The sequence below is a fragment of the Dipodomys spectabilis genome, unplaced genomic scaffold (assembly GCF_019054845.1).
Source record: "Dipodomys spectabilis isolate Male_0828 unplaced genomic scaffold, ASM1905484v1 ptg000297l, whole genome shotgun sequence".
NCBI classification, from domain to species: domain Eukaryota; kingdom Metazoa; phylum Chordata; class Mammalia; order Rodentia; family Heteromyidae; genus Dipodomys; species Dipodomys spectabilis.
This window is the reverse complement of record NW_024870974.1, coordinates 15,554,637-15,560,636: the sequence shown is the minus strand read 5'-3', so window position 1 is coordinate 15,560,636 and position 6,000 is coordinate 15,554,637.

Genomic DNA, 6,000 nt, shown 5'->3' with positions numbered 1-6,000 from the left:
GCCAGATCGGCACCCCAGCACCGAGCCTGCCACTGCCCGGGGCCCATCCATCCATCACGGGGCTCTGACAACAATGACTGCCTACGGCCTCATCAGCCATCTTCCTCACGGACGTTCAGCCTGATGGAAATAGCCCAGGTTCCGTGCGGAAGCGGCTGCCTCCTGCTCTGCTCTTTCAGGGCTGAGTCTGGGTGACATTTGGGGGACCTGAGAATGGCCTTTGGATCCATGGGTGATTTATTAGCCCTGACCTGGGAGGGAACACCTCCCCCTCCCCTGTTTAATCAGGATCATGATTCTGCTGAGGAATGATGTGAAGTCACGTTGCCAGTGTATCTGAGTAAGCCCAGGGCATCGGTGACAGATGAACAAGAAACAGGTTTCAGGCAGGCCGGGGGAGGCCAGGCTGGATGGGATCCACAGTATCAGCTCCTCCACTGTGTATCACGATATAGTTGTAATAAAAAAGAAAAAAAGAAGAAGAAAGGGATTGTAAAAAAAATAAGAAGAGTCTAGGACAACTCCAGCATTGCTTCAGTTTTGTTAGTAAAGAGAAGATAAGCCAAAAAAAAGATCTCCATAAAATTCAATTAATTTCCCCCCAGCTAATTTGTTTAGCCTTGTTTATCACAGAGGCTAAGACCCAGAATCTCAGGATCCGATGCTGGCCCTGCTGAGATGTCATTGCACCAGGAGAAAACCAACCATCCTGACCAAGGTCACCGGCCTGTCTCCTGGGGACAGGGAAAGAGCTGGGCTGATGTGAGTCACTCCTGCACTAGCCGCTGGCCGCTGACCACAACGCAGCAAGCTCTCTGTTCCCTGCTGCCTCGTTAGCTGTCCTCCCTCCACTCCTGCCCCTCTCCCTTTGTCATAAAGGATGTTTGCAATTGAAAAACACTTGATTTTCCTGTGCATAGAAATTTTCTGAGCATCAAAGAGCATGGAAGCCTTGGCCCACGGCGGCGCGTGTTGGAGACACTAGTTAATGAAGTCTCAGAACACTCTCATTACTGTTTCTTCTCAGAGCCAAGAGACTCCTGACTATGGTGCATCCACCCAGCCAAGGGCAGAGGAAAAGCCAGAGGGAAATCAAATCCTCTGGTCCCAGGATTCTGTGCTCCAAATCTTCTCGGATGAGGCTGGATTTCAGGTGTAGGTGTCTGAGTGGTGAGCCATTTTGAAGTCGAGAGGACTGCATTCAGGACTCCATTTGGAAGACCTGAAAATGAACCCAGTGTGGTCTTTTCTTGGCTCTTTGGCCTTGGGGAAATAGCTCTTCATCTCTGAGCCTTGACTGCTTGATCTTAAGAACCAAGCTGTGGATACTTACTGCAGAACCTTGCAGGGGATAAACTTCCAGAAAAATCTCTGGCGGTGCCTTCAGTGATGTTTGCACACAGTGAGTTTCACGGGGGCTCCCAGAGGCAGATGCCTTCCAGAAACGTCTTTGGGTAGCCTGACAGTTCCATAGCTGCAACAGATGGCTACAAACTCCAGCGCAGCCCAGAGCTCCAGGTCTCACTTTGTCAAGGGAGGCGTGCAAACTCCCCGATCCTTCCTTTAGGGAATGGAAGAGATGGTCTCTTTATAAAAGGAACTCTCAGATAGATTCGGGGAAGTGTCTAAATGTGTTCCTACAAATTGGGTTTCCCCAAGCCTCATTTCTGAGTTCATTTCCCCCTTGAAGCAGGCTGGCCTGCTCTCGGGCCTCCTCTCGGAAGCTTTGATGTCTCCCCCATCTCTAGAGCAGCAGGCCACGGTCCCTGCTCCCCGTGCGGGCTCTCTGCCCTCAGAGCATAAGCCAGTGACAGTCAGGGCTTTCAAGGTGTGTGAATGAGAAAAGTGCAATTTAAGCAAGAGCATTCATGTGTGTGAATGAAGCCCGGGAACTGTCGAAGCTACTGCCATTGACGGGAAATGGATGTCCCCGTTGCTATTTACCTTGCAGAAATTAGTTCTGGAAGATCAGCCTTAGCCAGGGGGCTGGGGAGCAGGTGGTTAGAGGAAGACAGAGAACTGTCTAGGTCCAGAGAGACTCTTCTCCTCTGCAGTGTTCTCTCTCTTCTTCTGCCCGCCCTGGAATCATTTACTTCCTGAATCTCTGATAGCTTCTGTTTAATGAATCCCACCCAGCCTTCACTTCACCCAGCCCCCACCTCTGGCTCAGAAAGTGGAGCCCAGGAGAATTACCAAGGGAATGAAAGAAGTCAAGCACCCACCGTGGGTCCAGGAAGTATTGATCAGGGGTTCTCAATAGCCACTTGTGGAGTCAGGGTGCAGATCTGATTTTCTACAATTACAAAAGCTTAAAAGTTTGTGCCTCTCCTTCATGCAATCAACAGCAAAAGCATCCTTAGACCTCACCAGATGGGCCTCATGCGCCTCTTCTCCACCTCCTTTTGATGATGATGATTTTACATTTGTCTTTCCCTCACAGAAAGAAGCACCCCCAAACAAGCAGGCCCTGTTGTAGTTTTTTTAAAGGGACCTCTATACATCTGGGTTTGTCATGCGCACTATGAGCAGGCACAGACCTTTGGTGGTGGGGGCACAAGAACAGGAGGTGCTCAGAGACAGTTTGGAGAAAGCTGATAAAAGCTGCAGATCTCCGCTGCAGAAAATGGTGCACACACTCAAGTCTGGATATAATGTCAAGGGCGCGCACATTTCTGGAATTCCAGAAGAACTTCCACTGTAGGTGTTTCCAAATGCAGCAAGAAGCCTAGATTACTTCCACCTTGGACCAAAGGGACATTAGCGCAGAACTAGAAAGGCTACGGTTATCCACATACACACAGTCCTGTCACTCAGCACAGCAATGGCCCCTCATATGCTGGGTTCCAGACACTTAAAGAAACAAAAATCTGGGGCTGGGAAGGTGGCTCAGTGGTAGAGTGCTTGTCTTGCATGCATGAGGACCTGGGTTTGATTCCTCAGTACCACATAAGCAGAAGTGGTGCTTGGCTCAAGTGGTAGAGTGCTAGGCCTGAGCTGAATAGCTGAGGGATAGCACCCAGGCCGAGTTCAGGCCCCACGACCACCACCACCAACAACAACAAAAAGAACCTCTCATTTACATATAAAGGAGTTCATGTTGAGCTCTCCATTATATATGGTCCTATGCACTATGCAGTTGGGTTAAGAAAAAAAAAAGAAAAGAAACAAGAATCTCCACCTGGTGACAGATCACAGTGTGGGGGAATACATACATGTGCGTATGTATGTGTGTGTTCATATGTGTATATGTATGGGGAGAGAAAGAGAGATTCAAAAAAACCACCTATCAGATAACAATGAACACGGATGAAAATTGGTTTTTCATTTGATCTAGGGCTTTGAAAAATAAAAGTCTATATGTTCATGAACCACTTTAAAAGCTCTCTATATGGTTTTATGTAGCTCTTCCTCACAACCGACACCCACACACACGCCGGTGAATATCTGTCATAGGGTAATGCCTTTTTCTTGAAGGTTAGTTCCCAAGGGAGCTATAGGAAAGTGCTCATGAAATACTTAGCAGCCCTGGGACTTCTCGGCTGGAGAGGCATGGTTTCTTACCTGCTCCACATCATCCTGGGTGGGGTGTGGGGGTGGGGAGGGTTTTAACAACTCTTTAGTTGGCTATCATAGATTTAGAAGTAATAAAGGTAAGAGGTTGGGTTCTACACGCTTGTGTAGCCCAAAGTTCATAGGTGGAGATTCTACCCCCTATCATGAGAGTATTTTGGTAGCATTTGGGGTTGTATGTCCGCCTAAAGGCCCCTATGTAAAGGCTTGCTCCCCAGGTTGCTGTTATCAAAGGTGCTCTGGACCTTTAAGAGGCGGGGCATCGCGGGAGGTCTTTAAGTCATTTGGGATGTGCCTTCCAAAGGGGTTTTAGGACTCTGTTCCCTTCCTTCTTTCTTGGCTCTGCTTTGTCTGTGACTCCTCACTACCACGAGAGTTCCTACCATGAGGTGTCACCATCTGTTTCTCTTACCAGAGGCCAAACAAAGGTGGCTTGCCCAAAATTATGAGTTCAGCATATGAGTACAACTCTCTTTGAGAGTTACTTACCTCAAATGTTGTATTGTACCAGTAACACCCTCTGGGAAGTGACAGGATAAGCACCTTGATTTACCAGGCCCCAAAGGGTTGCCTACAGGAGACGACAGTGAAGACCCTGCCCCTTCTCTAGGCCTCATCTAGGCTCTGAACAGACATCTAGGCCCTGACCAGACACTGAATCTGCCAGCACCTTGATCTTGGGTTCCTCAGCCTTGGGAACAGAAATACATTTCTGTTATTTCTATGTCTGTGATATTTTCATTGCAGCATACTGAACAGACTAAGAGGCTCTGGGGCTGCGGTTACCTTTCCAAGGCAGCTGGGTTTGAGCCGAACGCCTGGAAGAGAAAGCTAAGGAACCAAGAACAGTCTCGCAGGGAAACGCAGAGCACAGGAGACAGGGCATGGGGTAAGGGAAGGGCAGTGAAAACAGAACCACGCGACTTCCAGGACTTAAGAGGCCTTTCCTATCTCACTTAGAAACAAAATCTTCTCCATCATTCTCTCAGCGAGGTGTGACCACCTGACTAAATTATGGCCAATGAGAAGCCATTGGGGCAAAAACTCCAGGAGAATGATCTTTCAGGCTCCATGTGTCCACCATTCCCTCTCACTGTCGGCCATTTCTTCAAGACTGGGACACAGATACTATGGTTGTCACCAAAGCTAGGCTTTGGCCTGATCAGGTGGTCAGGGTCTTTGAAGAACTGCCTTCCTCTGGAACTGTGAGCAGGGGGTAGCTGCTTGTAGGAACCGCCTTAGTCAGAGGAGGTCCTCGCTAGAAGGCATCACCAGGGTGAAGTCAGCAGTGCCAGCGAAGAGCTGTGGCAGATGGGAGTTCTCTTCTCACACACAGATGGCATCCAAGGAGGAATCAGCACGCCTAAGGGAGTCTGGGAGTGGCTTGGTCTCCTGCATCCCTTGTTTCTTTAGCATCCAGGCTATGCGCAACTGCAGAGAGTTGAACTCAGCCCATTCATTAGTTCTGGTTTCTGCCACCTGCTGAATCCCCTTCCCCTTTCCTGGCTTCCCACAGCAGTGGGTAAAGTCTTCAGATGATTGGCCTCATCACCTGTGTGGTGTCTTTTCTCTAGGGAGACAGTGGCTGACCGTGAAGCTGAGGTCCCAGGCTGTTCTGATGGGAGATAGCACTGCCTCGGCCCTCCTAGAGTAGATAGGCGCATTTGCCCAGCATGATGACTCGTGCCTGTAATCTCAGTTACTGGTGAGGTAGACATTGGGAAGATCATGGTTCAAGGCCTGTCTGGGCAAAATGTAGGGAGGTTTCATCTCAATGAACAAGTTGGACACAGGAAAGCGCCTGCAGTCACAGCTACTGGGGAAGTATAGACAGGACTATCTCAATCTGAGCCCACTAGGGCAACGCCCAAGACCCTACCTAAAAATTAACTAAAGTAAAAGAAAGCTAAGTATGTAATTTAAGTGTGAGAGTATCTGCTTAGTAAGCGTGAGTCCCTGAGTTTAAACCCCAAGACCAAAAATAATCAATCAATCAATCATGAATCAACAGTAGAAAACCAATCCCAGTGAGTTAGGAAGCAAAGATAAGAGAATAGCAAGAAAGGTTGGCCCAGGAAAAAGCAGGACTTGCTACCTGGAAACAGAACTAAAACTAAGACCAAAATGGTTGAGGGCGTAGCTCAAATGGTAGAACATTTACTTAGCAAATGTGAGTTCCTGAGTTCAATTTTCAGTACTGTCAAATAACTAACTATCCAGAGCTACATTCACTCCTGGCAGGTTCCAACTCACTGCAGTAAGGAGAGGACATTGTTTTGTTTTCCTGCGTGCAGGACCTTTCCAATTTAGAAAAGCCCTCCAGGAAAAACGAGCACACATTTCCTTCCCAGAACAGCTGAAAGTCTCCCTTTTTCATACAGCCAGAAACTTCCTTCCAATAGAATTGTTAACATTTAAATATGTCATCTC